The sequence below is a fragment of the Nematolebias whitei genome, chromosome 1 (assembly GCF_014905685.2).
Source record: "Nematolebias whitei isolate Nwh7 chromosome 1, NemWhi1, whole genome shotgun sequence".
NCBI lineage: Eukaryota > Metazoa > Chordata > Actinopteri > Cyprinodontiformes > Rivulidae > Nematolebias > Nematolebias whitei.
The window spans coordinates 57,169,980-57,187,819 of record NC_056498.1 but is presented as its reverse complement, the minus strand read 5'-3'; the positions used below and the strand labels follow the sequence as shown (position 1 = coordinate 57,187,819).

Sequence of the window (17,840 nt, the reverse complement as noted above, 5' to 3'; positions counted from 1 at the left end):
ACCATCCATCCATCCATCCATCCATCCATCCATCCATCCATCCATCCATCCCTCCATCCCTCCTTCCTTCCTTCCTTCCTTCCTTCCTTCCTTCCTTCCTTCCTTCCTTCCTTCCTTCCTTCCTTCCTTCCTTCCTTCCTTCCTTCCTTCCTTCCTTCCTTCCTTCCTTCCTTCCTTCCTTCCTTCCATCCTTCCTTCCTTCCTTTTTATTTAAAAAACCTCACCAACCTAAAGGCTACATCTTATTTATGTATTTTTATTTGTCTTAATTTATTATTTTATAACTGAGCAACCTTAGTAATCTTTTGGACGACTGTACGCACATGTTCTCGCTGTATCTCGGTGCAATGATACTACAGTTTATTTTGATTCTGATTCTTAGAATCACATGACTGTACTCCAAAGTTTATATGCACGGCAACAACCTAGCTTCATCTTGTATTAAATATCATATTTTTCCATATTTTCCTAACAGAGCACTTCACTCTCAGACTGCAGGCTTACTCGCGGTTCCTAGAGTTTACAAAAGCAGAATGGGAGGACGATCTTTCAGTTCTCAGGCTCCTCTCTTGTGGAATCAACTTCCAGTTTCCATCTGTAAGGCTGACACATTGTCCAGTTTAAAGACTGGGCTTAAGAATTTCCTTTGTGATAAATCCTGTAGTTAGGGTTGGCTTGTTATGCTGCCTTAAGCTTAGACTACTAGAGGACAAACTGACCTCATTTCTTAAATGAATTGCTAAAATTTAATAGTTTTCATTTGATATTTATATCTTGGAATGCGATTCTTGACCTGCCATCGTGTATCTGTCATTGTTTCCTGTTCCTCTCAAACCCAGTTGGTTGAAGCAGATGGCCGCTTGTCCTGAGCCTGGTTCTACTAATGGTTTCTTCCTCATGAGGGAGTTTTTCCTTTCCACTGTCGCCTTCATGCTTTCTCAAGATGAGAGTTCTGCGATGGAGTTAAATTCACAGCAGTCTGCTCCTCAGATAAATATTGTTAAATGATTATTTTTATGTATGGATGTTTCTGTTCAGTGCCCTGAGATGACTTCTGTAGTGACTTGGCGCTACATAAATAAACTGATCTGAATTTAATTTTAAATATATGTTGTGTAATTTGAGCAACTATCCACAATCTAAATGCATAATGACACAATAAAAATCTCTATGTATCGTTGTTTTAAAAACAACCTATTCTAATCCCAGCCAGGGATCTTTTTGGTTGAAGTTTGCCTGTTTTTTTTTGTTTTTTTGGGGGCATACATGGGTTTTTCCAGGTACTCTGGTTTCCTCCCATGGACCAAAACATGCATGTTAGAGTGATTTGTAACTCTAAATTGTCTGTAGGTGTGAGTGAGAGGGTGGAGGGTTGCTTGTCTTGTTTGTCTCTATTTGTCCATGTGATGGACTTGCAACCTGTCCAGGGTGTCCCCCGCCTCTTGCACACTGACTGCTGAACATGAGCACCAGTGACCTACTGTATGCAGTAAGACAGGAAGCAGTGAGTAAAGATAAAGGATGGATGTTTTTCATCTTAATAATATCAATTAATGTCATCACAATTCAACAGTAGTCACTTACTTTGGATCCAAGACCAAAAGTGTAGTCAAACTAGTCTTTTTGTATTAGAAATCTGAACTAAAAGTCAATCAGCTTACAAATAATAACCACATAACCACCACACAAAGTACCAAGACAACAGAGGAAAAAACTTCCAAGAGCAAACCTAACCAGGGAAGTTTACTGAAAACCAAAATGAACTGTAGTAAAATACATAACATGTTGACAATAAAATATCATTAAAGCATTAGTTATATTAAGAACAAGGATAATTATTACATAGAAAATGTACAGTTCGATTGAAAATGAAAAACAGGATCGCAAAAGGTTGATTCTTAACAAACACATGAAAGCGAAAACCATGAAGACGACGTGTTACAAAAATTCTCTTTTAAGACCGCATCAAGTATTTAACATGGATGTGAACGCTACACTCCTGAAATTTAAAGCCAATCTCTAATGCTTTCTGTCATATTTTCTTTCAATGTTGTTGTTTTATTGTGCACAGAAACTGTAGATAATGCTCTAAATGGTGGAAGATTTTGTCAGAAAATTGTTCCCTATTATAAATATAAAGATGTCCATACCTTGAAAGTAACATTTTTATTTAATAGGTTAACAAAAAACTTTTGTACGCCTGACTGAAACTGTGCCAAACTTTAAAGAAGATGAGATACAGAGAGAATTATGGATAAAGACAGAGACCATGAGGGGTTGGAAAAGCAGAACTTCTTTAAAGTTTCCTTCTTCTTTCTTTTCATTTGTGCTCCAGAAGGATGGTGGCTCCTGTGAAGTGGACAAGCTCTGCCTCCCTCCCATTTTCTGTGCTTACATCTGTACAGCTTCAGTCTCATTTGAAGTGAATTGCTGTTCTGATTTGACTGTCAAATTATTTGAAGGAATGATAAAATACTGACACCAGCCTGTGAGCCAGTGACCTGCTTAATGAGTCAGTAGTGGGAATAACAAGAGATGGGGTTGCGGGGTTAATAATATGGAACATTATGTCATAAAAAGCGGTCTGCTGTGCCACTTTGATGTTTCCACATTTCATTTTTCTTGCTTATGGTAATGTAATCTTTCCCAAACTACACTGAACAAAAATATAAATGCAGCACTTTTGTTTTTCTACCATTTTTCATGAGCTGAACTCAAAGATCTAAGACTTGTTCTACTGTATGTACACAAAAGGCCCTTTTCTCTCAAATATTGTTCACAATTTTGTGTAAATCTGTTAGTGAGCACTTCAATAATCCGTCCACCTCACAGATGTGTCATATCAAGATGCTGATTAGACAGTATGATTATTGTACAGAGCATGGTGGCGCAACTGGTAGAGCTGCTGCCTCTCAGCGAGCAGGTCCTTGGTTCAAACCCCGGTCCAGGGGCCTTTCTGGGTGGAGTTTGCATGTTCTCTCCGTGCATGCGTGGGTTTTCTCCGGGTACTCCGGTTTCCTCCCACAGACCAAAAACATGCATGTTAGGCTGACTGGTAACTCTAAATTGTTCCTAGGTGTGAATGAGAGAGTGAATGGTTGTTTGTCTCGTTTGTCTCTATGTGTCCCTGTGATGGACTTGCGACCCGTCCAGGGTGTACCCCGCCCCTTGCACAGTGATTGCTGGACATGGGCACCAGCGACCCCCGTGACCCAAAATGGAATAAGCGGGTAAAGATAATGGATGGATGGATGGATGGATTATCGTACAGGTATGCCTTAGGCTGACACAATAAAAGTCCACTCTACTGGCAGTGGACAGGTCAGATGGGGCGAGAACACCATTTGCCTCACACAGTGCAACACATCTCCTTCACATAGAGTTGATCAGGTTGTTGATTATGGCCTGTGGAATGTTGGTCCACTCCTTTTCAATGGCTGTGAGAAGTTGTTGGATATTGTCAGGAACTGGAATATGCTGTTGTATACACTGATCCATTCATCCCAAACATGCTCTATAGGTGACATGTCTGGTGAGTATGCTGGCCATGCAAGAACTGGGATGTTTTCAGCTTCCAGGAAGTGTGTACAAATCCTTGCAACATGGGGCCATGTGCTATCATGCTGCAACATGAAGTGATGGTCACGGATGATTGACACAACAATGGGCCTCAGGAGCTCATCATGGTATCTTTGTGAATCTAAAATGCCATCAATAAAATGCACCTATGTTTGTTGTCCATGACATAAATCTGCCCATACCATAACCCCACCACCACCATGGGCCGCTCAATTCACAACATTGGCATCAGTAAACCACTCACCCACACACCAACATACACTCAGTGAAAACCAGAACTCAGCTGTGAAGAGAACATCTCCCCAACGTGCCATGCACCAAAAATGTGAGCATTTGCCCACTCAAGTCAGTTACAATGACAAACTGCAGTCAGGTAGATTCCTAAATGAGGACAACAAGAATACAGATGACTTTCCCTGAGATGGTGTCTGACAGTTTGTACATAAATTTGTTGGTTATTCAAACTGTTTGTTGCAGCAGCTGTTGGGGAAGCTGGTCTCAGATGATCTTGGAGGTGAAGATGCTGTATGTGGAGGTCCTACCCGCTTCGAACGTTATCAGCCGTTATATGGCCGTTATTAATTGTTATTGTCCCCATATGTAGTGGTCAGACTGCCCCTCCTGTCCCTCTCAGTGGGTTTAAAGGTACGTTGTTACCATTGTTAGCAATGATAATAGGCTCTGTTTTTAGCTTTGTTAGTGCTCATAATAGCTTCATGTGGTTAGGTTTAGATTAAAAGGTCTGGCGGTTAGGTTTAGGGTCTTGGTTAGGTAAAGGCACAAGGGTAAGGGGGTTAAGTTTAGGGTTGGTCCTCAGGGTCAGGTGTAAGCTTACGTTTAGGAAAATGATTACATAAGCTGAAAACAACAAAAAAGACACTTCCTGGTTTACCCCCGTGTGACGCTGCCTATTATCTGCAATAATAACGATAATAACGTACCTTTAAACCTACTAGGAGGTAGGTGGGACAGTTTCACCGCTACATATAGGGATAATAACAACTAATAATGGCCATTTAATGGATTGATAACATCCGAAGCCACTCGAGGTACTGGGCTGGTGTGGTTACACATGGTCTGCGGTTGTGAGACTGGTTGAATGTACTGACAAATTCTCTGAAATGTCTTTGGAGACGGCTTATTTTAGAGAAATGAACATTCAATTCACGGGGAAACCACTCTAATAGACATTCCTGTAGTCAGCATGAAAATTGCACGCTCCCTCAAAACTTGCAACATCTGTGGCACTGTGCTGTGATAAAACGGCACATTTTAGAGTGGCCTTTTATCTTAAATTGTCTTCTTTTCTTCTTTAATCTTAAGACTAAGTTGAAATGTTCCTCTTTGAAAGTACCTGTACTTACAGTCAGGGCTGCTTTGGATCACTTTGATGTATACTTGCCTCTGTTCCTCACATTCTACTTTTGCTGTCAATAATTGTGTTTTTCTTCTATTCTTTTGCCCACAATGGGTATGTTCACAGTAGTATTTAGTTTTCTTTGTGTCTTCTCAGATGGTTGTGGCAGATGGCTGTTTTTTTTGTTCTTTCTTTTGACTTTTTATTAAAACCAGTTCTCCTCTTCACTGTCACTTGTCAGCCATTGCAGACCAGATATCAAGTTGAAAATTCAATGCAATTTCTTGGCTATCTTAGCTGAAACAAGTGAGCTGAACTGTTATTACCTTCCAGTCTAATAACAAGTCTAATATACAAGTCAACATCTCACATTATGCGTTCTTCAGACAGCAAAACAGTCCTCTTGTTGGGTCTTCTTAACTTTGATTTTGATATTACCCTTCTCTCTGAAATGATGCTGACAGATGGAACCAATTACATATAATCACATGACACTTTCCATCTGTATATTAGCTTCTCATTCTCTACTACTGTACTTCTTATTCCTCCAGTGGTTAAAATGTGGTTTCTAGGACAGTGATTATTCACGAGGAATATTGTAGACTACACTTGTCTTCTCTTGGTACAGCAGAGCAAATGTACTCCTTTTCCTGCTGCTCAGATTAGACACACTCAATCTTTGGAAGGATTAGATGAATATAGTTTACACCTGAAATAAATCATTTGCTCGCCCTTGGCAAAGATGTAATTATCTTCAACAGACAAAGTAAATAAATAATGCTTAGCAGCTGACAGAAAGAGGGCTCTGTTAGAATATTCAGTTTGAAAAGTTCAAACATGTAGTCTGCATAGATTGTTATAAATCAGGTAGAATAAAAGCACTGCTAGTTTGGCCTCTGGTCTAAAACCATTCATTGTGGTTAAATTACATATTTGGAGATGTTAAGGGACTTTACATGTTCAAGTAAGTAAACAAAAGTTGAAAAATAAATGCCAGAATGCAAACAAAATACAAAGCTATACATTGTCAAGTATGTCTTCGGACCCACTAGAGTGGGTCCGAAGACATACTTGTTCCAGCTACATTTTCCAGGTCATCTGGTGGGACCTCGAGGCAATATCAAGCCAACCGTGAGATAAAGTCTCTCCTGCAAGTCTTGAATTTCCCTCAAGGCCTCTTCCCAGCGGGTCACGTCTGAAACACCTTCTTATATGAAGATGTCCGGAAGGCCATTGCACCAGATGTTCCAACCTTCCCAAGTGGCTTTATGAGCTCATCCTAAATATAGAAATAATACAATCGGTTCAAGTTTCTGTCACCTATGTCCACTCTGCTCTCGTTTTGGCTCAAGCTGAACCACTGATTTATTCAAGCTCACAGAAAAGGAACGGTTTCTCTTCATCTAGCAAATTAGGTACTGTACTTTGTATGAAGTTCTGAGGGCGTGTGCAGATGTTCTGGCTTCTGTTTTTGTGTCGTGATGGGAGTTTGCCGCGCAACTGCCATATGATAATTTGTAAACAATAATTTATGTCTTGTATTCAGTGAAGGAATAAAATATGCTTTAACCTCTGCAGCTCTTTTTTCATCTTGAGCACAGCTGCTGCCTTGCCTCTTACTTTTAAACTGAGGTTGATGTGTGAATTGATTTCTGTTGAGCTCTTTTCAGCAGAGAGGAAACCCTATGAGTGTTTGAAATACTTCACATCATACATTATCATAACTAGCTATAACTATTGTGCATTATAGGACAATTTGCTTGCAGTAAGGTAGGGTTCTACTAATGCATTTTCATGGTGGTAACTTTGGAAAACCTTAATGCAAACTTGAGCATGCTTTTTATGTTAGATTCATATCGAATGGACTGGGAGGAGGCGAAAGTGGGTCAATGTGTTGCCTGAGGACACTTTAACATCTAAACAGGTTGAGCCCAGTGAGATGAGAAACCACAAGAAGGTTTACCAGCCCAGTTTAGGAAACCTTGACCTCTACGTTTGTTGATCCTTGCGGGGAACAAATTGCACTCACTTGTCTTGATAGTTATAGTATATAAACATGTTTTTTTTCTTCTGTTTCTTAAAGTTTCCCAATTTCAAAAGAAGATTAACTCTCAATTATTTTTTTTTTTCAGTTTACGTATCAACAAATCATCCATCCATCCATCCATTATCTTTACCCGTTTTTTCCATTTTGGGTCACGGGGGTCGCTGGTGCCCATGTCCAGCAATCACTGTGCGAGGGGCGGGGTACACCCTGGACGGGTCGCAAGTCCATCACAGGGCCACATAGAGACAAACGAGACAAACAACCATTCACTCTCTCACTCACACCTAGGGACAATTTAGAGTTACCAATCAGCCTAACATGCATGTTTTTGGTCTGTGGGAGGAAACCGGAGTACCCGGAGAAAACCCACGCATGCACGGAGAGAACATGCAAACTCCACTCAGAAGGCCCCTGGACCGGGGTTTGAACCAGGGACCTGTTCGCTGAGAGGCAGCAGCTCTACCAGTTGCGCCACCGTGCTGCCCTCATCAACAAATCAATGGATTCAATTTCACGGTTTCACCTTTTTACACAAAAAATGTTTCCTTACATCAAATGCTCGATTATCCTGAGGTTTTGTTGAGGGAGTAACCCATACCTGGTCCAATATTTAAAAGGTTGTCACTTTTTTTTAACTTTTATTCTTCTATCAGGTTTATAAAATCCACTGTGGCTGTTTTGTGCAATCGTGCTGACAGTCAGCAAGACAAACAAACAGAACCTTTTTCTTACTTCCACCTTGCTTATTGCCTTGGCAGAGAAATAGTTGATTTCTTGCTGCCAAGTTCTAACGAACAGGGTTTTTATTCACAGAATTCACATTGTCAGTTAGCTTCGTAAAGAGAATTTGTCTGGGTCTTTTCTGTTACCTTTTGTTGTTGCTGCTGACAGTCAAAAAGCTGGTTCTAAGGGCAGAGTTGATGAACAAATCTGTGTGAAATAAATGAATAAAAATCTTCAGTAGTACTAAGTGATGCTCGTTCCTCGCTTTCAGAGCAGAATGGCAGTAAGGCTGAAACAGTTTGTAAAACAAACCATCACATCTCACCCCTATTCATCTGCTTTATTTAAATTTTCTAACCTCCCTGACTTTATAAGACCTTTATATTCATGAGGATACTCTAATGATTTTATCTCTGAAAATCTCTCTCCATGGACCATTAGTTGTTAATGGTATTAATAAAAGATATTTTGCTTTAGGCAACAACATGGACTTATTAAAAGGTGAAAGAAGAGCATTAGCTCGGACAAAAATAGGTTATCCCAGTTTAACTGAGCACTTCTCTGCCTCACTGTGACTATCAGTAACAGACTGCTAGGCAAACGGAGTTAATGGTGGGAGACAAAAAGCGGCCCAAAGTTTTAATGGGGGCTTTTATGTTACTGTAACATATGGAGAGTGTAATGCTGGATGGCAACAACACTGTTGGGGGTTATCTGTTCTATTAGCATCGAACTGCACTTCTTTTAAAATGATTCTTTTTGCCAGATGTTTCCATTTTGTCTTGAATTATTTTCCAAGTCATTTTTCACTGCCTTTACTTTTAACTGAAAGAAATAGAAGAATAGCCTGTTCAGAGTCAACAAAAGCCATACAATCTCAACATAAGATTTTTTTTTTTAGATAAGATAAGAGGTGGAGCATGCACAGAAGTTGAAGTTAAGTAAATGCATATATTTTAGCTGAAAAAACAAGTCTTACAATGTTCAGTCAGGTCATTCAATTAAATTAAATTCAATTCAGAAATACTTTATTAATCACAGATGGAAATTAAGTGTTGTCATAGCTCATGATCCTGCTTTCATTCAAGAGTTGTTATAGATGCTGATAGTTGTGGTCAGGAAGAATCTCCTGCAGCTAATCAGAATAATCTGGCCACAGATACAGATCCGCCAACCCAGATTCAGTTTGCTGTCAGAGCCGGTGGGCCTCTCGGTCCTCCTGGACAGCAGGACTGCCCGAATGCCAGTCAGAATTTCTCCCTGAGAGATTGTCACTCATTCCAGCAGCCTGCCAAGCTCCTCGTCACCACGGACAGACAGCTGAAGGTGCCGGGGGATGATTCCAGTCCTCCCATTGTCACAAGCTGAGTTTCCCACCAGCTCCAGGATCTCAGCAGTCAGGTACTCGAGCACCACCACCAGGTTGATGGTAATTCGTCCACAACACCTCCTTTTCAACTCATTTTATGATTTGGGGCTGTAGTTGAGGTATGCAAGCTTTTGAGATGTTAATCAGCTCCTCCTGGTTGTTAAAAACACATTGTTGCCATGGTTATGCATCATAACAAATGCCCAAATGTAAAAAGGTTTCAGAAAAAAATCCTCTCAGCTGCACAGCATTTGATATCAAAGGAAATTATCATCCAAAAAATGTGATTTACATCCAGAAAATAGAGGAATTAAAGCTTTCAAAAGCAACAAATCAGAATGAATGTAACAGAGCTGCTCCAACATGCAGCCACCCCGAGTGGCGCAATTCTAGAACAATCCAATCTGGACGGTTTCTTTTTTTTTTTTTGCTGAGACGTTTCATCCGTCATCTAAAGGACTTCTTCAGTCCGAGGAGCCCCAAACAAACTGGAGTCCCACAAGCAGCATGCTCCCATAGTGGGGAAAAAAAACCCTAAAAACAAACAGTTTGCTGGTGATAAGATGGTTTCTGGGGCCTGCCTTCTCCGCCGTCAATTCCTCTGAGGCAGCCAAGCCAAAATAGTTCAAAACACCAAAGATTATGTTCAGCGATCCAGGTACAAATCCAACACATCGTTTCATCCAAACGACATCTTCAGTCCGAGGAGCCAAAAACAAACTGGAGTCCCTCAACACTCCCATAGTGGAAAAATAAAAACAGTTTGCTGGTGATAAGATGGTTTCTGGGGCCATTTCATCCTTTCTTCCTTGGATGAAGGATGAAACACCTCAGCAAAAAAAAAAGAAAAAAAAAGAAACCATCTACAAAGTAGATGACCTGACTGAACATTGTTGGATTTGTACCTTGATTATTGAACATGAATGGTCTTAGTTTGTTATGATGTGACAAACACCAAAATTTATTTCTTGCATTTAATCATTTCAGATTGTGAGCAACCTAAGACGGCACTGAGCTATGCAGACACAGAGTCACTTTCTAGGATCAAACCCAACACATAAACTGGTCTTTTTACTGTAAATACTCAGTAGGACCTGAAATCTGTGATAAAATTCCAAATCAGTGTTGCCTTTGAAGCATTCTCCCATCCCCAAACAAAAAGTCCACATCAGTGTTATCCTGTCTTGCCAAGTCCAATAGTTCACATTACAAAGCAAGCTAAATAACAATATAAAATGTTGGAAGCACAAACGAGAATTGTGAAATAAATCAGGCATATAATTGCAGTGAGAGGAACAAGTGAAGTGGCACAAGCTTTGTAATAACTTTCCTCCTGCATTTCTCTGCCCACCCTTACTTTTGCTTTGTCTGCATTGTTGAACTGACATGACTGCAAACAGCCAATTACCAGTATGACATTTTCTTCCTTGCTAATTATTAAAATAAGCTGCCTGTTCTCCAACACAAAAAGACTCAGCGGACACAAATCAAATGGCGTTTTTCAACCGAGCAACGCTCTGAAGTTTGATATTTTGACTATAAAGAAGGTGTATAAATAGTTACAGTTCGATGTAGCTCTGAGTCAATGATGCATTTTGTACCTCAAGGGACTTGTGCACAACTATAAAGGTTGCTTCACTGTCAGTTAGATGCATCTGTTTTATATACACGCAGTATGTGCTATGTTGTCTGTGTCTCTAGGTGCCTATAAAGTAAATGTGAATCAGTGCTCCTGAAGGCATCCACACAGAAAGCTGAAGGAGATAATATGAATAGTTTTCATTGTGTTTGGCACCTAAATGACTCTGAATGCAAGTACCCCTTTGATGGATGGTAAATGCAAGGTCAGCTGCTTGTTGTGTAACTGTACTAGTATAGATACTACTATCCAGGTTATTGGAATATGTAAAAATGAGTATTTTCAAGATGGCTGTATGCATCTGGGACTTTCATTAGCACTAAATTAACAATGATTTTGTTTTCCAAGACAATGTAACTTGCAATAAATTGAAAAAATCATGTCGCACTTTTAATTTCAGCATGCCTGAGTACAGAAGTAACAATGTTTACAGGAAGCCAGCAGTGACATTGATTAACACAGCTACCAATAAAAATATCAAAATCTGAAAAGAAAATTAAGATTTTTTCTTTTTTTTTTTTACTTTGAATTAGGACAAAAATAAATCAGGTGATTTAAAACTTGGCACTTCTGTTGTTAGGGATTTCATTAAAATTAAAAATGAAGTAAAGTGCAAGAATGCAAGAAAGAGCAATATCAAAACAGATGTGCTCTAAATCTCAAGGGGTAATTATCCATGTCAGTGCAAAAGTGCTTGCTTTTAAAACTGTCAGGATCCAGTTCTGCAGTAATGGATGCACTATACGCACAGAGGTGAACATATACTGTAACTATTATGGTGCTGCTTAATAAGACTGACCTGCTGCAAACAGAGAGAATAAACAATATTTGTAAATATTGATTAAAGTTATTGGTTATACTGCATCAATCGAGACTGATAAAACAAAACCTTGAGCTTTTATTTTGACACAAACTATCACCAGTTATATCACTTTAATAGATCATGTAAACTATAAAACAGTGCTAAACACCATCTGAAAACTATAATCAGTTTTTATCTTTGGCTTTGATAAGACCTGCACAAACACAATGCACCAGCTTCACTCAATCAAACATCAAGTGCTCTCCACCTGCTTTAAGACTCTTAAAGTTTTATTAACTAAGATTGCACAACGCAATTTTTTTTCCTTCACCTTTATCTAACCAGAAACAGAAGAGGAAAACACACTCAAGATGTTGCTACAGTTGTTGTCTGGTTTGGCTAAATTTCATAATGTGAATATTGATGAAGCATTCACACTATTGTGATCCATTTTTCTTCCGGTCTTTTTCCAGCATCTTTCTTGTTCCACAATTTTCAAGCTATTTCAACAAATCATAAATCAAAATGTTCAACTCTTTCAGGACAATCCTGCTATCTCTTTTTGTATTGGTGCAACTTAAGCTTTTTGAAATATGAAACTGGTCCAGATGACATGATTTAACCTTTTTTTCTTATCTACCTGGATGATTGAGCCTACAAACCTTCTTTCTTTTTTTATGTAGCCTTTTCTGCCACTTTTTTCTTATAGACGATGAATTGAGCTCATTTTACATCCTTCAAATTTTTAGATTTGTTTACAACCTTTTACTGCCTCTTTCACATTTTGTTCAAGTTCTTTCAGCTTCCTTGTGCAAATTTAAACTTTTGTCAGCTACTTTCAGCTAATTTCAGATGTTTTTTCAGCTGTTTTGTGATATTTTCAAATTCTTTCTGCTAACTACAACATTTTATGCTTCTTCTAACTTCTTTCTGCTAATCTCAGTTATTTATGCAAGTTTCAACCTTTTCTGCTATTTCAGCTACTATTTAGCTGTTTTATGCTAATTTGAGACTTTTTAGCTAATTCCACATTTTTTGCACTCATTTCAATTGTGCTCTCTCCACTTCGAGTAACTTAAGCATCTTTCTGTTGCTTTAAGCTGGGTTTTTTTTTTAATTTCTGCTATTTTTGTTTATAATTTTCACGTTTTTGTCTCATTTCTGATAAAAAAACAATAAATCACTTCTTGGTCTGCTGCCTTCATACATCTCCTACATGTTTCTGCGTGAGTGCAGCTACAGCGTGCGCTCTCAGGACATTATTACCTGCAGTGTTCAATCAATGAGGACTGAACTAGGCAAAAGGGCCTTCTCCTACTCCGCTCCTGTTTCCTGGAATATCTTGCAAAAAGATCTGAAGCTCTCAACCTTGACCTCTCTAAGTGGCTTTAAGAATCTGTTGGACTCCTGGACCAATGCAGACGTTCCTGTTTTTAGTTTTCTACATTCGCTTTATTATCTAGCTGTTTTTGCTACATCTTATTTTAATTTGTAAAAAAAAAAAAAAAAAAAGGGAGAAAATCTGTATGCCTCTTTTATGATTGTCTATTGTTGTCGCTGTTGTCCACAGTTGTCATCATTCTTTGTTGAAATCAGGTTTCTCTTGTAAATAAGTCCTCAAGGCTCAATGGGATTAACCTGTATAAATAAAGAATTGATGAAAATCGTGCTCTCTCCACTTTCTTCTGGTAATTTAAGCTTCTTTCTGCTTTTTTTAAACTCCTATTGAGCAGCTGTTGTTTTTATTTTCAAATTTCTGCTTTTTTCAGATACAAAGTAATTTCCATTCTTATGTGCTCATTTCTGCTTTTTTTAAGCCTAACTGGGCACAATTGTGCTTTCTCCACTTATGGTAATTTAAGCTTATTTCTGCCATTTCAGCTACTTTTCAGCTATTGTTTTTTGTTTTGTTGTTGTTGCTAATTTCAGCCATTTTTTTTTAGCTAATTTAATTATTTTTGTGCTAGTTTCTGCTTATTTAAACCAAATTCAGTAAATATGTGTTCTTTCTGTTTTCTTCTGCTAACCTCTTTCAGTTCAGCTACATTTCAGCATGTTTTTGGTTAATTTCAGCAAGTTCTTCAGAAATAAGCATTCACACTGCATTGTTGCAGGAAATACAATTTCTCTAGTTTTAATAGCCTGTCTTTTAAGATGGTCAAGTAACATCATCAACTTCTGTTTATTTCATGTTAGACAAAATGAGGGACATTTCATGTTCTATTTAATTCATTTTCTTTGTTTTATTTGTTCTGAATATTCAGCACAATTATATTACTTTGGAAAATTAAAGCAATAGATTCTATAGGTGGATACTGTTTTTATAAGTTAACACACTGACATTTATATGAGGCAAACAAGTGCATCTAAAAAAATAGAATATTGTGAAAAAATTTCAATTTTTGTCAACAATTTTAGAAAGTGATACATTTATTATTCATTACACAGAGTGAAATATGTCAATCATGTTCACATTCACAAAAAGTGAAAACAAAAGTCAAAACAGGAAACCAAACACTGACAAAGCACTAATGATGATGAAAACACTGAATCCTACCCCCTTAAATTCACAATCATGCTTATAACATGACAGGACTTTCATAAACTTTTTTTTTATCCAAAAAGCACCGTTTGCCTGTTTAAAATTTGAAAAAAGCAAAAAAATAAGCAAGAAGCCATGAAACTGCAGAAAAACATTGTCTCCAACTGTGTTCAGTACCTGTCGTTGTTTCCAAGTTAAGCCTCTACAAACAGGAACATAAAAATGACAACACACCCAATGCCACCCAGAGTTTCGATCACACAGACAAATGCACACATCAACACAAACTACTGATCTAAAGAGGGCATAACCTTGCAGCATGTAACCTACAGGACTATTCTGTATGAAGTTTCTATCCATGCCGCTTCAATGTGCATTCCTTCAGTATGAGTGAGACTTTATTGACAAATCACTTAATTAGGCTGTGGGAAAAATACTCTAATAACTTTACTATGTTTCTCTAACTGAGCAACACATCCAAAATATTGGGCTTTCCATCTCTTATTACATCCCATCTGGCAACAGGCCAGTTTCTGAACATGTTGATGGAGAAAAAGAAAATTGATTTCTAAAGTGCCCTGTCCGCCATGCCCGGATATGAAATACACAGCCAGTTATTAGCCCGACGCTGACATTAACATGGCTCGACAAGCGTGTCAAGATACATATTAAAGATGTCTCTTTTGATTTTTCTAAGGGTTATAGTCTAAAAATAAGAAGCCATCACCTGCTCAGAGTAAATCAGGTCATTATCAGGATTACACAGCTGTGATTTCTAGTTTAAGAAAACCAAAAAAGCTGCTAAAAGGACAACAGTTTACTGATACTGCTGGTAGAAAGACTTAACCACTTGCTCGTGTTAACACTAACTGGTTCCAAATGAGATATTATGCAGCTGTTAATGAATGTACACTATGAAAGGTCAAATGGTCCACACAATGAGCTACACGATGCACACACTTTCACACATGCAGATGCCTCCATGCAAAGACAGAGCACTGTCAGCGGAAAGGTCATAGCACACAGTGTGTGAGAAAAAAGATATCTGAAGACGATATGCTGCCTGTTGCTATGGAGCACTCCTCCAAATGAACACACACACACACAAAGACACACACCTACTCAATCTGAAAGAAACAATTACACACTCAAACACATATACACACACGCAATCGGTCTCTGACTTATTTAAAATGCAAGAAAGACGATGCAACTTTTCAGGAACATCATGATTTCAGTAACTACTGTACTTTTTGCTGTATAAGTCACAGTTTTTTTGCATAAATTAGCATGACTGCAACATATACAGCGAAGCAATGTATTTGTTTTTCCCCATATTTATAACCAAATTTTTGGCTGAGATCTGACAATTTCATTCATTGATGTTGGAAAATACTGAACACTACCATTTTCAGCCACTAGAGGGCCCTTGAGTAATATGGCAAGCCAAGTGTCTCATTGTAGGTAAAAGTGGCTATTAATGAGACTCTTGACTTTCTGTACCAAGCCACATTCTTCTTGCTGCGGAACACCTGGAGCAAACGTCAAATCAGCTGCGTTTCGCCGCGCCGCCCAGGTTTGACCATGAAAGTGCATTTATTAAGGAAAAGTTCAACTGAGACACACCTTTACTATAATGTCAAGCAAACAAATAATTGTTTTTAAGTGTTAATCTTGTTAAGTTATTATTAAAGTCCTCCTTTGCACGTTTCCGCAGCTACCATTTGGCAGCCAATTGATTTTTGGCACAACACTGGCCCATATTTCCGGGTTGTCAGTGGTAACACAAAATAGATGCAACTTATATGGCAAAGCGACGTATTTATGTTTTTTTCCCCACTTTATTAGACATATTTGGACTGATGCGACTCATACGGCGGTGCAATGTTTACGTCGGCAAGTACGATATTTGCAGACTCGTCTGTCTTATCCGTCTCAACATGTGTAGCGAGAGCACAGGTTCTTTTTAATGAACGGTGCTTGTTTGTTCTTTTGAACGAAGCAAATTACACTTAGTCATCTCTCCTGTGGAGACAGACGCAGAGACAAAAAGCATATCATCAGATTATTTACTTCTAGACAAAAAGTAAGAGATGAACTAAACCACAAACTTCAAAAACATGCCTATTTATCTTAAATCCTTTTTTTTACCATACAGTTTTAAATGTTTTATAGAGTACAGGCATAAAAAACAAGTTATTAACTAGGAACTTTATCAATATTCCTTTCTCTCTTAAAAAAAAAGAAATAAACTAAAAAAAAAGTGGACCAAAAATGTGTAAACATTTTAATCAAAGCTTCTGAATGATGACTTTTTACGTTTGTACAGTATATTAATTTATCCCTATTATTTTGTGTCTCTGGGGACCCAAGTGTGCATTGTTCACTTATTGCATATTAGCTCGACTGTTGCTCTAACCAGACTGTGCAGGCTGTGCTTCTCTCCTCGGCGGGACTGCCTGCTGCAGTGACTTACAGTAAAAGTTAGCACAGGCACAATTGATCACAGCACGGCACTTACAATTACTTGCAGTGACTCGGATCAATAGCCTCGTGTGAGCAGAGTATGAGGACTGTGCTTGGACGTGTGGACAAAAAGACCAGGAGCAACCAAAAGGAAACAGCCTGTTCAGCTTGGAGACAGAAAAAAATCCTCGTCTGAGGAATATAAAACAGACAGATTTAATTGTTTAAAATGTCTTTGTTATAAGATATTTACATGAAGGAGGTGGAAATGTAGTACAGAACTTATACTCGTGTGTTTTTGTGGGCCAGTTGTGACAAGCAGGGGGGTGGTTTGAAAGGAAAGTGGTATCATTATGCTCCAGACGTTCACTGAACATTACTCCTGAGTGACAGAAACCAGCAATTAACCAGCCCTGGATGGGCTTGATGGGTGTTGTTGACACTAGAGGCAGTTTTTAAATCAGGTTGCATATTTATGTGTTTGACCTCCATAAGACATTTTATCTTAAAGGTGAGATGGAACTTCTAAATCTTTGCAAATATTTCAAACAGGATAAAAAGCTTCTTTAATGCATGAAAATGAAGGTGATGTATTGATGATCATTAGCCATCATGATGTTTTCTGATAGAAACATCTGTAATTCTATTCAATAAAACTTAGTTTAATGTCTTTGTTGCATTTTACATGAATATCTCTTGGGGTTATGGGGGACATACTAATACATTTAGAAACATTACACTCTAGACCAGGGGTTCTCAAACCTTTTGGGTTCAGGGACACAAAGTTTCAGGGACCCCCTCAAAACCCTCATGTTTATTAAATAATGTTCTTCAATTTGTCTCTTTAATGCAATGGAAATATTTGTGTAACATAAATACGTAAGACCTGTTCTTTAATAGTGTTAATACAATATTTATACTTTTAAACATGGGGTATTTTTCATTCAAGACACACTTAATTAACAAAATATTTAATTTCAACGTTCAAAAATTACAGTTTTGAGAAATATAACAGTATCAAAAACCACTTTAAAACTTATATTCACTTGATGAACATTGCCACTCTTCTGTTGCTATTTTTTTCCAATTATTACACAAAACTACAAAAAAATAAATAAATGAATTAACAGAATCATAACAGCAGTAGTCAAACCAAGTAACAGGGTTAATTTGTAATGTGATCTATGCCGGAATGCAAATAGGGGATGGGGGCAGGGGTGTCAGGGGGTCCTCCCCCAGAAATGTTTGAATAAAGTGATTTCCTGCATTTTGGTGTATGTGTGTGCTTGTAATATATATACATACATATATATATA

The 17,840-nt window shown here is 38.2% G+C and overlaps 1 protein-coding gene across 1 annotated transcript in view; it reads right to left on the bottom strand.

Annotated features, from left to right (window-relative positions):
• The window catches only part of zgc:171482 (zinc finger protein), a 108,820-nt gene that overhangs the window by 90,025 nt on the left and 955 nt on the right, over positions 1–17,840 (bottom strand). The gene's annotated exons all lie outside the window — the stretch shown is intronic.